This window comes from Vipera ursinii (assembly GCF_947247035.1).
Source record: "Vipera ursinii genome assembly, chromosome: 2".
Lineage (NCBI taxonomy): Eukaryota > Metazoa > Chordata > Lepidosauria > Squamata > Viperidae > Vipera > Vipera ursinii.
In genome coordinates, this window is record NC_139513.1 from 273119466 (window position 1) to 273135844 (window position 16379).

The 16379-nt window shown below is 36.9% G+C and overlaps 1 protein-coding gene across 1 annotated transcript in view; it reads left to right on the plus strand.

Moving 5' to 3' along the window:
* Positions 1–16379, plus strand: part of FGF10 (fibroblast growth factor 10) — a gene marked incomplete at its 5' end in the record, with an annotated part of 91715 nt that overhangs the window by 67096 nt on the left and 8240 nt on the right. The window lies entirely within an intron of this gene.

Here is a 16379-nt window from a genome sequence, read left to right on the forward strand (position 1 = left end):
AATACAAACTACCACAAGCTTAGTAGTTTTTAAATGGCATAGCAGCATGGTGCTATAGCAGTGGTGGGATTCAGCCAGTTCATACCAGTTCGGTAGAACTTGTAGCTAATTTTTTTTGTTGCCCAAGCCCAGAAAGGACTTCTGGAAGCAGCATCGACACAGAGAACCATTTGTTCACATATTTGAATCCCACCACTGGCTAGCATGTGGCATTTTGGGGAGCGACAGCTAATCAATTAGCCCAGCTCATCAGGACTATGAAACATTTTTTTAATTTCTCACAATATCTCAGAAGAGTGTTAGGTACCATGAATATTTGTGAGAACTATAAATTGTATCTTCTAGCTGACCTGAAAACAGGAGGGTCCTTGCCCAGTAGGCAAAACCTTCCTCCAGTGCAGAGTTAGCCTTTTGACTGAGTATTCATATACCTACAGGATAACCTCTTTTCATAAAATATTTTTCACTGAGAAAAAAGAGCAGAACTTTCTGAAGCAAAGAAATCTGTCTTTTACATATTGCCCTGTTAACCGCCCTGAGTCTCTTGAGAGAAGGGCGGTATATAAATTAAATAAATAAATAAATAAATAAAATGAGATCCAGATTGGTATACATGTTGTATACTTCGACTTATAACCAGAATTAGGCCTGCAATTTCTGTCACAAGTTGGGGCAATCTTAAAGTGCATCATTATGTGTTTCTAAGTGAATCACATGATTGTTAATCAAATACAGCTTCCCCAATTAATGTTTTTTTTTGGTTGGAAACTGGCTGGGAAAGTCACCAAATTGCAATCACCACAGAATGCTGCAACTGGTCATAAATACAAGCTGGTTGCAAATTGCCATCATGTGACCATGGGAATGATGCAGTGGTCAAGCAGGGGTGTCAACCTGCCAGCCCGTGGGCCGGATGCATCACACGGAAGCCACGCCCACCCCATTGCCGGCAATGGCAAAACAGTCCCGATACGTCACGTGATGTCATGTGACATCATGAGTTTGACATGTCTGGTCTTAAGTATGAGGACAGATCATAAATTATTTTTTCCAAGGCCATCAGAACTTTGAACCATCTTTAAATGAATGGTCATGTGTTTAGGATTGTGATGATTAAAGGTTCTAGACTAGACACCTAGATCACAAATTAAAGTCCTGCGTGAGGCATGAAGCCAACAGGGTGACTGTGGACCAGTCATTCTCTTTTAACTTTTAAAAGAAGACAAAGGCAACCCATTCTTTTAAAATTTGCTAAGGAAACTGCAAGGGTTTCTAGCAGAGACTTTTCAGTATTTCCACCCAACTTGTGAACTTTTTCAGTTAGAAAGTTGCTGATTGATAGTCATCTTTCAATAAATAAATGTTTGACCTGCCAACATGAGGCTGTTTTGGTGATCCCTCTAAAATGAATTGCTGTTGTTTCATATATAAGTGAGATGTTATGATCTGATTTACTCTTCAGCTGGGCTACCTAACGTCAGATCTTCAAACAGGCATTGGTCTGTATTCTATGACATGTCCAGCCTTTGTTCTGCTTCTCTCTGCCATTTATTATTCACTAGATGAGATGGTATTTGTCATCCAGAAAGCTTTTACAGCATCGAGAGATAATGCCGCTTGGGGTGTGTGTGGAAGCCCTAATAAGCAGGCATATACATAGAATGAAGGCTACTGCTAAGCTTGTAAGCCGCCCTGAGTCTTCGGAGAAGGGCGGGATATAAATGGAATAAAAATAAAAATAAATAAAATAAGGACATATTTTTGGAGCTGAACACAAGGGACCAACATGTGCTGGAGTTCTGTTGCACCATTGCACCATTTTATGTGTTCTGCTTTGATCTGATTTGTGTGGTTTTTGCTGTGAAGAGGGGATTGTACACAGCTCAGAGTCCATTGTGACTGGAGCAACCTGTTAATCCCATAATATAATTTTAAATATGAGGATCTAGTAAAATGCTTTCCATTTCATTGTACTTCATTGTATCCATTCTGGGTTTTTTTCTCCTGTAAACACTCATTTTGTTATATCATTTCACTTTTCTCATATTCAGGATTGCATTTTTAATGACCTTGTTTTCCAAATGCCAGCAGTTGCATTCTCCTGCCATTTGAAAATGTAATATTTCAGTCCCCACCCTTTTGTATGCATGCATAGACCTTAGAATAAACCTTGCTTTAACCAGACATGAACTAAGAATGTCAACTCTGCTTTATTCTCCTATAATAAAAATCACAGCCTTTAATGATTACCAGCAATATTAATGGCACACCGGTGTTTACATCCGGAATATGCTTCCAATTTTCACAGTCAAAGGCAAGTTGTTGGCGATATCTTAGTGTTTTGTTCTCTCTAGGCAGTTAATGCCTAGAGAGAACAAAACCTCAAGGTTATGATCTTGAACTGAATATTTCCCAGATGTGTGGAAAAGTGAAAGGTGGCACGCCTAACAGAACCTGACTTTCTATCTACGTTGGTCTTACTTAGGTAAATTTTAAGTCAGGCTTAATTAAAGAATGAGTCTGACAAGCTTTCACCTTTGCATGGCTTCAGATGAAAGGTTCCTGGAGCTTGTATGACTGGTAACATAAGCCACATGTTGGGCAGTGGGGGAAAAAAAGAAACCTAAGAATTAGTTGTTGGTCCTGCTTGGTTTATGGAGACCTCATAGTCATTTTCCTGCCAAAAGTAAATGAATTTGGAAAAATGCGTTGTACTTGTATCTTCTCAATTCCAGAACTTTTCCTTCTTTGCATAAACAGGGCTTGCAAACTCAGATGGTTTGCCATGATCTGTGGAATTCTGAATTATAGTCATTTTAGTTTCTTTCAAGAAATACCTGGATATGACCCTGGCTGCCCTCCTATAGATTTGCAGCTACTACTACCATCAATTTCAATGACCTTATACCTCAAAGGACAAACACATGAAGGGATCCTGCCATTAGGCAGATGTTTTATAAAGACTGACTGTGTTGGCAGTTACTACGATTGGCAACTGCCAACTTTTAAAAGAAAATATCATTCTTAAAGATCTCCATGACTACTGCGTTAAAAAATAAATCATTCCTGAAATATGTTTTAGGGTGTGCAGAGGCAGGCAAATGTTGGCATTTAAACTATCTTGGGGTAGGCAAACTTTTGGAATTGGTGAATACAATAGGAATTTAGAAATAATTTTTGTGGGCGCCATCATAGAATTTGCTTTCATGCTTACTTCCTTGTGACAGTCTCCAGTAGGTCTATAATCATCCAGACAAAGATTAACTTTGCCTTTTATTTTTATGCAGAAGTAGATAAAAATCAAGACTATTTTTTTGGCCCTCATGGATGCCCACTGAGCACAGAAGCATTCTTGGAAATAACAGTAATGTGAGAGATTGGCACTGTGCTTCCTAGCATGATACATCTGATATTTTAATTTAAAAAATGTTTAGAAAGGCAATAGTTATGGAAAGAGCCTGATGGATGTCAAAGAAAGGTGACCTCCATACTGTTCAGTGCTGAGATCATTTATATTTTGAGCTAGATTATAGGGGGGAAAATCCATTTCCGTGGGCCTTTTCTTTTTTGAAGGTCAGTTACAATGAACAAACGTAATTTTGTGAGATGTAAGGAATCTGAGCTGGGCTGATCCATTCATTTTCTCTTGGTTTGAAGCAGAATTTTAATTGATGTGATTGTGCAACATCACATCATGTGGTAATGATGCTTTAGGATTATCCAATGCATCACATCATACTAGAAATTGGAAAAGGAAGACAAGAGGAAGAGCCACTGCTAAGACAGTGCTTAGGTAAAATAAACCTGAATCCAAGGCAGAAATGTAACCTGAGGGGGAAAAAACAACCCATAGTTCTCATGAAGACAAAGGAGTAAAGCATTCAGACTTGCAAGAGTCTGTTACTATAACTTTACAATAAAAGTACTATTGGCCTACATGATTTTAGTTTTCTTTGCTGGTCTACCTTGAAGAGCTGATTGAAATCTACAAAATGAATTTGCCATGGCCTAATCTAAAGCAATAAAAGAAATAAAAGAAAATGGCTGACTAGCTCAAACATCCCCATGTTAAATTTACATTAACAATAATAATTGTTTTGTGGTTGTTCATTATTGTAGATGCAATTTCATTTCAGCCTAGAGGTCAGAAAAGTATCAGACTTTAATAGGCAATAATTAGGCAGTGTTAAATTCTTGGGATCTGTGCCAAAAATCTGTGACTATATGGGAAAAGTGTACATTTAACAGAGGGAACAGAAATAACAGGCATAATCAAAACATGAGAATACCTCTTCTGTGTTATGTCTGCCTGAACTCATTAGTCATCTTTAGACTGCCAGGTTCAGATATCTCCATCAAGCAAAGGGAGCTAGATGGCTAAAAGGGAGAGGGCCTTTGGGATCCTTGGTGTGCATCCCAATTTTTCTCTATCTTTCTTCTCAATTTCATTTTAAGTTCCTGCTATTTGCTGAAATAATGAGCTTTATCTGGTGTATTTGTTTCTGTGATATTTATGTATTAATTGCCTTTTATTGTTTTATGGCAAAGTTTTTTTTACATTTAGAATAGAATAGAATAGAATAGAATAGAATAGAATAGAATAGAATAGAATAGAATAGAATAGAATAGAATAGAATAGAATAGAATAGAATAGAATAGAATAGAATAGAATCTGGAAAGGACTTTGGAGGTCTTCTAGTCCAGCCCCCTACTCAAGCAGGAGAACCTATACCATCTCAGTCCAGTCTCTTCTTAAAACCTCCAGTGATGGAGCCTCCATGATTTCTGAAGGCAAGTTCTTCCACTGGTTAATTGTCCTCAGTGTTTGGAAGTTTCTCCTTAATTCCAGGTTGCTTCTCTCTTTGAACAGTTTCCAACCATTGTTTCTTGTCCTGCCATCTGGTTCTTTGGAAAATAAGTTGCCTCTTCTTTGTGGCAGCCTCTCAAATACTGGAATACTGCTATCATGTCTATTTCTCCTTTTTTTTAGACCAGGGGTGTCAAACTCAATTTCATTGAGGGCCGCATCAGCATTACGATTGCCCTCAGGGAGCCGGGTGGGTATGGCCAGGATGGGCGTGGCCTACTGGGTGGGCGTGGCTAGAGTGCGTATGGCCTACTGGGTGGGCATGGCCAGCTCTATATCATTGGCATCAATGTCTATGGGGGCCTGGGCAGGAGTGGGACAGATCTGGCGGAAGGAGGGTCTCTGGGCCAGGGCCAAGGCAATAGGGACTGTTCCCTCACTGTTTCCAGGATGGCTTCGGGGGCCACATGAAACTACTTCGCAGGCCGGATCTGGCCCCCGGACCTTGTGTTTGAAATGTCTGCTTTAGACAGTCACTAGCCAAACCCAAGTCCTGCAGCCATTCTTCATATGTTTTAGTCTCCAGGCCTTTGATCATCTTAGTTGCTCTTCTCTGAACTTTTTCCAAGGTCTCAACATCTTTTTTGTAGTATGGTGACCAAAATTCTAGATGTGGAATACTAGGGTTATGCCTCTGTTTATGCAACCAAGGTTTGTATTAGCTTTTTTGGCTGCTGCTGCTGCTGCACATTGCTGGCTCGTAGTCAAGTGATTGTTTTAAGGAGCTATTGTCATCCACAACAGGACTTTGAACTGTTGGCTAAATTTGAAAATATATTCATAAATGCTTGCATCCAATTCTACAGAAAAGAATGGCAGGCCATTACCTGGCTCACTGTCAGTGGAGTGAGACAATTTCGGGATTGATTTGTGTGCTTTGAGAGCTGAAGAACTTTAAAACTATTGGGCTTCCCATCCCTGCCTTCCAGAGTATTCAGAAAAGCTAAGACTTTACTTTCTGATCTTTTTTTAAATGAAGTGTTGAAAGAATGTTTAGGGAAATGGTGCTTATTGTTATTACAATGGAGAGAATGTTAAGAGAGATAGGGAGCATAATCCAGACAAAGAGGAGCATATTGTGTATCCAAAGATAAAAACACTGTAAAAGGCATGATGTGCCTGATCTATGCAATGCAGGCATACCTGGAAGATATTGCAGGTTTGGTCTTGGACCACAGCAATAAAGTGAATATGGCAATAGAGCAAATTTTATTATACAATTATTTTTAGTTTCACAGTGCATATAAAAGTTATAGTTACACTATACATGATTTATTAAGTATGGAATAGCATTTTGCCTAAATAAACAACATATATGCCTTAATTAAAAATACTTCATTGCAGTAAATGCTAGTCATCCTCTTAGCCTTCAGTGAGTTGTAATCTTTTGGCTGGTGGAGGATCTTGTAAAAAAAAGTGCATAAAATGAGGCTTGAATTATGGGCAACTGTTTACATAGGTACACAGGAGAGCTAGCGTTGAGTTGCTTTGAATGTATTACATAGGGAAGTCAAAAATGAACCATTCAAAGTTGCCATCAGGGTACCAAGGTACAGATAACACAACAGAGCTGAAAATCAAATGATATTTTTATGAAGGTACAGTTTTGTCATTGTACCTTCTCTCATGCTGTGGAGTTAGAGAAAGCTTCTTATTTATCTATTAAATTTATGTAGGATATTCTTCATTTTTGCACATCCCTATTTAGATTTAGAACATTTCCCAGCATTGTTTGCAATTATACAGTAACCAATAATGCAAAATATATTTGCATGGCTATATGGAATATTTCACTCCAATCATTTCTATACGTTATTATCAAAGTTATTATCATAGAAAATTTCAAACTTTCCTACCGTGTCTTCACATGCTTAGTTAGACAAGCAGCATATGATAACAGTAGCCAGAACTGATTAAAGATTTCCAGAATCTGATATTCATCATTTTGGTGACTGATAGCAATTTTGATAATTGTTTTGGTAGCAGAGTTTTTTAAGTACTTTTGTTAGCCTTTGTAAGGCATTAAAATTGGGGAGAGAGTATACATTCTGGTATTTTTCTAGCTACAGCAATCCACAAATGACAGAGGTGGTCCCATCCTGCAGAAGTCTTAATGATCATCCAGAGGTGTAGAATGATTTTTGCAGCATCCAATATTTTAGTGAGAAACAGTCAAAGCATTGTTAATGCAAGTTTAACCAACTAAATGGCCTCCATTCTCAATGTTTCAGAGTTCTTAAAATATTTAACTAGTAGGTGACCATCTGGAGAGATAACAGGAGTTTTGACGAACTACTTTATGTAGTGATCTAAGACAGCTGATAACAAGGCCTCCCTGAAGTAGCTCTGCCACAGGGAAACCTGTATCTTCTCAAATCTTTGCCTGTCTTTTGACTTAATACAACAGCTGCTTTATCAGTGGTGCTTGTCACCCAGTTGCTTTGAAAGAAGGGAGGAAAAGAAAGTTTCTGGTCAGACTTTTAACTGAATTACTATTTAGCTACATTAACCACCAAATGAATGACTTATAAGGAGCATTTCAGGAATTTATGTGCAGTATAATGAACAAAATATAAATGGTTGGCTAAGCTTGCTTATGTTTACAATTCTTTCAGGATTAAGATGAGAAGGGAGAAAAACAAGTCAGAGTTAGAAAGATTAGGAGTAGCCATGGATGAATAGAGATGGGAGGTGTCTTTACTACATACATAAACCTATGTCAAATCTGCTGAATTGTGCTTAGCCAAGGGATAAGGGATAACTGAAACACCAGTAGCTGTTGCAGCTGAAACACAAGTAGTCCCAATCAGATTATTAGTATGTCTAACACTTATTGATAGGGACGCGGTGGCTCAGTGGGTTAGGATGCTGAGCTTGTCAATCAGAAGGTCGGCAGTTTGGCGGGTCAAATCCCGAGTGCCGTGTAGCAGAGTGAGCGCCTGTTACTTGTCCCAGCTTCTGCCAACCTAGCAGTTCGAAAGCACGTAAAAATGCAAGTAGAAAAATAGGGACCACTACGGTGGGAAGGTAACAGTGTTCTGTGTGCCTTTGGCGTCTAGTCATGCTGGCCACATGACTACGGAGACGTCCTCGGACAAGCACTGGCTCTTTGTCTTTGAAATGGAGATGAGCACCGGCCCCTAGAGTCGGAAACGACTAGTACACATGTGTGGGGGAACCTTTACCTTTACCTAACACTTATTGATTCTGACTGGAAGTAGCTGACTAAAATTTTAGACATTTTTCTCTTCTGGTCTGTGTTTTACTACTATCAGCCCTTTGAGTTAGGTAACATCAAGAAATAGAATTCCAGGAATGTGCTTTATTGTTGTAGGGTACCCTATTGTTGTAGGGTAAAATCTTGAAAATTTTCCAAGTTTCAATATGCCATATTTTATACCAAGCAAAATGAAGATAGGATTATTTTGAGGGTTTTTTCCCCCATGTGTTCTACTTCCTCAGGACTTGAATTACTATTTTCTCTTTCCTTAATGGTTCATTGCTCTCTTCCCTCTTTCCAAGGGCAGTGCTACATTATTTTACAAATACTAAACCAAAGATAGTAGAAGTTAGACAGAATTAGGCCAGCATTGCTGTATCTTGATTTTTAGTACAATTGATGTGGCCACTTGACTCAGAAGAATTGAAATAAAAGCACATTAAGACATTACTGGTTTGAGCATATACAATGTTGTACACTAGGTGGCACTTTCTCATATTCTTGACTAGACTGGTAGCAAAAACACCTAAAAAGGGTGAGTAAACCAGAGAAACTAGTTCTGTGGGAGTTAGAGGACTTTAACAGACAATTCACAGTATCATAAGCAAACTGTAATTTCCAGATGTTTTATAAGGAAACATCAATCAGTTTGTAACGGGCTTCAAAGTGATTTGTGTTTGCAATACAGATGTGTCCTTATATTCATGCGATGAATATAATTCTTCAGGTGATGTCACTGGCATATACTATTTTTAACAAAAGCAGACTTCGTTGGTTACAACACAGTAATATTTTTGCTGCTGAGTGAAGGAAAACAAAGCAAGGCAAAGTAAAAAAAAAATCCACACAGAATGGAAAATTGGTTCAAAAATAAAGTCCTTTTCAACCTGTCACAATGTTCCAACTAAAGACAACATTCAGATCTCTTCCTGTAACTGTCACTCCAGTTGGGATGAACTAATCCCTTAGAAAATATTCACTCATATATTCAAAGAACCCACCCATGAGAGCAACTGTGAAGAATTCATACATTGCTCATTTCATTTTAAACCTTAATACATCCTTCTCGAGGGGGTTTTTACTACAAAAAAGAATATATTCTCCAGTTATGTTTGATTATGTCTCCTATTTCTCTTGCCTCATTCTGAAAATTTAAGTTTATTTTAAAGATACTACAGCAAAGCCATTGACAATTAAAAGAGATCTGAATTTTCAGCCTTAGTCAATAAATGAGATAGCTGAAAAAATACAATATTTTCCAAAGAGTATCACCTCCAGGCTTCAACCTAAATCTTCAGAAGAATGAGAAGCATCCTTGCAAACTCAAATGGGCAAACAGGTGAGAATAACGCCATTTCCAGATGTGTGCTTTGCACTACTCTAGAATCAGTTCCAGAATTGAGAATTGCCATTCTGTCATCTGTGTTTGAAGTTAAAAAAGTATAAAGCTCTGCAGAGCTTGTGGGCTTTTCCTGTTGCTGGAAACTTTTAACACACACACACACACACACACACACACAAACTCCTGATAACTAGGCTTCAGTTGAGACCATATTCTGTTTTCTTAAAGCAGATTCAGGCGTTCATGGAGTTCCTGTTTATAACAAAGTTTCTCCCCAACTCCATGCTGCTTTCACTCCTTTTTTAATCCAAGTGCACATGACTGTAGGGTAACACAGATTGGTCTACCAAAGCTTGTTCCTCCAACACAGCAGCCCAGCCAAGGGAGCTCAGGTGCAACTCACATAAATTATATCCCTTCTGAACCTGCAAATTTGTCTTCATCTTAATACAACTTTTGTATAAAATTGTGAGATGTGAACTCTACAACGAAAGTTTTTGGCATATAACTCAGCTCAAGTTAGCTTATGTGCTTAGAAAATACTATATGGTCTTTTTGTTACAAAAAACATCAAGGGTCTGACCATCTCATTTATTTTCAAAGATTTTTTTAAAATCTTTGTCCCTAAACAAACCAGAAAACATATGTCAAAATCTGGACATATTCCTTCTAAAGCAAAATTTATCCTTCAAGCCAAAAAGTAAAAAGAATCAGATTTACACTGATTCACACATTCCAAGTAGGGGAAGCCAAGGAAGATGATCAAGAGATTTCAAGAAACGAAAACTACTGATACAGGGCCCATTCCCCTGAGCATCAGTTTGGGAGAAATTGTTTGGAAATCCATATGTGTTATGGCTGGGTTCCATAAGCAAGCAGAAGTTTCCAATTTCAATGCACAAAAGCACAATATGCTACACTATGTAGACTTTAGACATGTTGAAATATATATATATTCCACTTCAAAGGTAGATTATTTGATGCTTAAAGATTAGACTTAAATTAATGGCCAGTTAGGAATATTATACGGATTGTGCACACCATGTAGAGACAGCCAATATTGTATGAAGTTGAACATTTGTTGGATCACAGAGGCTGAGAATGTGCATACAGAGTATTCTGGTTATGGTTTTCCATGGGCACTTTTGGAAATCTGAAGCCTACAGCTAGCTCTCTTGCAGATCTTCATCAGAAGTCAACAACCTGTGAATATTCAAAGCAAAGTATTCCTTCCCATTCCCCAGGTTTATTCATATGCATTTAATATGATATTTGGGCATTTGTATCTGTCAGTCAGTGAGATTCCAGGCACATTTAGTGAAACGCACAAAACTCAATAATCTTGTGTCCATTCCAAGTGTTTAATTTTTTTTTTCTTTTAAGCATAAATTTAGAGACTGGAGGATGATGAATAGTGTTACAATCAAGAGTACTAAGTGGCTGAACCTTAGAACTAGTATTATCTAACTAGTCATTTGTCTTAATAAGAATTAACTAGACTTCTACCATAGCCTGTGATTTTCTGTAAGTGTCTTTTGTTTCTCTCACCTTGTTTAATAAGAATATAAAGAAGTGTGGAAACAATGTAAAAAATCACAGAGAACATAAGGCAACCATTCTTCAGTTTTCTTGTCATTTTGGATAAAAAGAATTTGTTTTAATTCCAAAGGGACAGTTGATTTTAGCTAGCATATTTGGTTGTTCTGGAAAGTATTGTCCTGAGTGATAGATCTATAAAGCAAGCATTTGCAATGTCTATAGGAGATATCTCATATTGATATTTAAAATGTTTCTAACTAACATAGAGTTGGAAATGGTTCCATTATTGAGAAACCTGCTTTTATAGTGGATGTAGGCAAGTAGAATTAGCCATAATTGTTGCCATTTTCTGATGTTAAAAAAGGATGAAAAATAGTATATTTGCCTGAAAACAATATGAGGACTGCAAATGTGTATTTCAAGACAGTACAAGCTAGAAAGAGTACAGAGAAGAGCAACAAAGATGATTGGGGGACTGGAGGCTAAAACATATAGGGAACGGTTGCTGGAATTGGGTATGTGTAGTTTAACGAAGAGAAGGGTGAGGGGTGACACGATAGCAGTGTTCCAATATGTCAGGGGCTGCCACAAAGAAGAGGGAGCCAAGCTATTCTCCAAAGCACCTGAAAGCAGGACAAGAAGCAACAGATGGAAACTAGTCAAGGAGAGAAGCAACCTAGAACTAAGGAGAAATTTCCTGACAGTTAGAACAGCTAACCAGTGGAACAACCTTCCTCCAGAAGTGGTGAATTGTGCATGTACTACTGAGAAACACCAAAGCTGTTTTCCTCCCTTTCTTTTCTTTGTTGTTAACCATCTATGGAGATTCTCAATCATACAGGTCATGGTTGTTCCAAAAGTGCTTTTTCAGAAACAATGGGAACGATCAGATAACTGCAAGAAATATAAATCCTTCCAACCTCCACCATTTCATCAGAAGCTTCTTGGATTGAAAGTGAAATGTCTTCAAGGAAAAAAACAAAGTCCAGTTGCCTTGAAAAAGCACTTTTGGGTTTGCTGTTAACAGTGAAGTCATCTGGTAACACATTTTTCAGAAACAAATACTTTGAAGGAGCAAAGGGTTGGGGTTTTTTTGTAATTGATTCACTCTTATAAGTCTTTACCCATAGAAATAAATAATAATAATAAACCGCCCTGAGTCCTTCGGGAGAAGGGCGGTATACAAATTTAATAAATAATAATAAATGTCCCTTCACAAAATAAAGGGAAAACACCATCTTAATGAAACCATGCTTGTTCATTATGAAACGTATACGAAGTGTTTCCTTTTTGCTGATTTACATACTTAGTCAAACAAGAAGACAAACAGCAAATTCATGAGTAAGCAGTAAAGTTTATATTTGGTCCACATTTGTAAAATTGACACACTATGGAAATATATGCTCCTATTTCACTTTTTAGCTTATTCGTCAGAACATTTTGTTTGTTTATCACAACTATAATAAATCCCAAAAACAGGTTACAAAGAGAAAACCTATTTTATACACAAAAAACTCTTCTCAAAACTGAGAAGAGATTTGAAATCAGAAATAACTAAACTCATGGTCTTCCCACATGCCATTCTGGTTGAGAGCCTTCTAGAAGCAGCATAAAATATTTCAGACATCACATCATTTGAATTAAGCAAGTTGAGGATTCTTTCAAATTTCTCTGTTTGTTCCATTGTACATCTGGAAATATTCATAAGGAAAATTACACTAAACGGGATGATAGATTATGATAGTAGAATATTAGATTATGCTATTACATATGAAGAGAGGGAACATATTTTAAATATTCCCTGCATTTTTCTTGGTTTCGATAAATATTTTCAAGATAGGAAGGAATACATCAGATTTTCACCAATCTACCCACTGTGCTTGTTTACAAAATAAAAGCATGCCATTATGTGGGATATATACATATATATATATACATCCGTGTGTGTGTGTCTGTGTGTGTGTGTGTGTCTGTGTTTATGCACTAACATGCATGTTTAATGTGACACCCAGCTTTGTGTCTGTTAAAAATTGACAGTAGATTATCTCAGAAAACATGGTGTCAATAAACTTTCCTGATTTATTCCTTTCTTACCAGTACATCTAGAAATCAGATTTAGTCTAGCAATGGGATTTGTATAATTTGCAACTCTGAACTACAACTACAACCTACCACCAGTTTTTCTATAGTTTGGTTTTGGGGTTTTTGGGGGGGGTTTTTGCCACTGCCCTTGCAGGACAAAAGGTTTGCAGGATTACAAATTAATAAATGGAGACCAGATCCCCAGAATTGGAGTTGAGACCACCTGAGGATATGAAAATCAATTCCAATTCATCTTTTACATCACAAAATCCAGAATTCATCCAAGTGCAATCAAAATTCTCCCTATTATTAAATCTAGCTTAATTTAGACAAACATAAGAGAGGAAAATCCAGATTTCATTCTTTCACTATGTGGCACAAAGGTCATAAATTCTGATCAGAACTACCTAAATATGAATATAATTGATTCATTTGATTAAATGGTCCAACTAGCCATTATTTTATTCTGTAATTACACTGTATTAGGAAGCTCTACATTGGTTAAATATTGGGTCAAAGCAAAATAAGTTGCTGGATCCACTTGAACTGCTCTACTTGCCAGCTTCATATCTGAACATGTTATCCAGCTCAAAAGTTGAACAGATGTCTAGTGCTGCAAAATTATGCTTATTAGTTAACAGAAATGCAGTTTATTGTAAAATGTTGCAATCCTTATAAGCAAAATAAGATAAAAAAAATTAGACAATTGGCACATAAACTAATAAAATTCCATGAAAATGTTAATGCAACAAGGAATTAATTCAGTCTGGCATTACTACAGAGGCCACAGCAAACAAACATATGCTTATGAAATAATTGTCTACATTCCCTATTGCTGTCTGACAAGCAGCAGAGTATTGATCACAAAAAGGAAAATGAGCCAGTTCAAGCTGCAGTGAGACATAAATACTCTTTTGATGAAAAGAAAACTGTATTGCTTGGATTACAACACAGGTTTTCAATGCAAATCATCAAACTGGCCATTTTATACCTCTTGCTAAACAAAGATAGATTAAGGTGGACAGGACCATTTTTCCTCTTTGTTTTAAAGCTGGAATGACAGTTACTACAATCCTTATGTGTCAGAAATCAAACGGCACCAGACTGTCTGTAAGAAATTTAACATATGATGGACTCTACAATCCATGAACCTTGAAGTATCACTATAAATGTGGCATTTCCAGGAGAAGAAAGCAATAGCTTTATAGTTGATTTCTGGGGGAAAAATAGTTTTGATTGATTCCAACTAGAAAACTCAGAGCAGATTCTATTTATTTTGTTCTCACTTCCGTATCTTGCCCTTTCTCCAAGAATTTAATGGTCAACAATTATTGGACAAAAGAAAATATTTCACATGATTACTTCCTGGAGTTCACTGTCACCAGATGTGGAAATGATCATTAGCTTAAATAGACTTAAAGAAGAAAAAGTCATGAACAATGGATCTTTACGTGGATTATGGGACCTACACAATGAGCTAGCAATCTGTCACTGAGTATCAGTTACTATAGAACAGGAGAAGATAACCTGTGCATAAACAGCTTTCAGTTCTTTCCATCTGAAAGGCAGCTATGGGAATAGAAAAACCTGGAGCCTGATACATCTGTTGCCGTTATCAAATTGGAAGATGGTATAGGAAAAGTTTGTACCATATCATTAATGAGCCTATTTTTAAAAAGGAAAAACAAATTGCCCCAGACTCAGAGCTGGTTCTAACAGTATAGAGAACAAGGAACACAATGTTAACTGGGAATGATAATGTCACATTAGAAGACCCATAAAGTTTTGAAGCAAATAAAACATTATTTATGAGTGTTTTATTACTTATATTGTAACCTATTAAATGTGGTAGGCTAATCAGATGCTAGGCATGGTAAAGAATTCACAAATCTTGTGGCAGAAAGGAAAAGAAAATTGTTTTGCCTGGCCCCATTCATGTGGATTGCATTAATGGCTTATGTCTGACAAAATGGATGGTTTATTATTGGAGAAGAGAACTGCGTCCCATATCTGTTGTCATTATGAAAACTACACAAAATATTACTAAAAACAAAAATCAGTTCTGATTTTTGTTTACTTCCTTTCATCTTATTGTATTACAATATTAGGGTAATATATTACTGGGCCCTGAATGGATGCAACTGGAGAAGTAAGTGATATTAGAATTAATTTCTATGCTAATTACTATGAGTAAATTGTATAAAATTAATACTGTAACATAATAATAGCCCCAACAAATTTCCAGATTTATACAGTTAGATGCAGACAACCCTGAACCTCCGGATTTTTCTAAAAATCATCATTTATAACTGTTTTATTATGACTTTACTCAAATGCTACTAAGTGAAAGGCACATGTTCTCATTACATATTGTATATTCTCTTTCATCACTACATTTCCCATCATGCATTAAAAGTGCACAGATGGAGAGAGAAGAGTTTGAATGGCAATGGTCATTTTTGGCATTTTTCCTCCAACTGCTTGTCTTTCTAATTTCTAATATCTCTTTCTTCTCCATTTTCTTTCTCTTCTTACACCAGAACTAAAAAATTTAAGAAAACAAAATCCAAGGTAGAGCAATCTGAATCTGTAACACAGCTGTCCTCAAAATCCCTTTTTTTTTTACTTGTATCACCAGTGTAGATTAACCCTAATTAATGCTAAAGCCCTGGTTTGGAATATTAAACTATTACACAGAACAATTCAAACAGCCTGTAGAAGAGGGTGAGCCCATGGGAGGGGGTCAAATACATCATCAGTCATGATTCCCTGCATGCCCACAAGGGATCTAAGACTCTAAGTCCAGTCTACCTTGAATTTCTTCTTAAATCCCATTAATATCACTTGACTGTTAGTAGTTCAGATTCTGGAGAAACCTGAAGCTTGCAATAAATCCTTATACTCATTTGAACTGCTTGAATCTCCTGATTTCTCCGGTGCTTGACACAGCCATAATGAGCCAAATAAATGATATATCTGTAAATAGGTGTTTAGATTGGACAGTTAATCTGATGTTTCAAAGCTATATTTGGCTCCCAGTAACTTTGGATGGGGCCTCAAGAATCTCTCCAAACGTTAGCACTGAATTGCAGTTTTCAGTACGAATAGAGAGTAATCCATTTAACTAAATAAAATTAATGTGATTTATGTTCAATTAAAATTAATTAAAAATCCATTTCTTTGACCTCTGTCCACCTACTTTTTGAAATATGACTGGCAGGTGCCAGTGAAATACTGAGTATAAACCTCAACCTACAAATATATTTTATGTACTCCTGGGACAATAATTTTCCAGGATATCTGCTTATAATGAGGCATTCCATAGACAG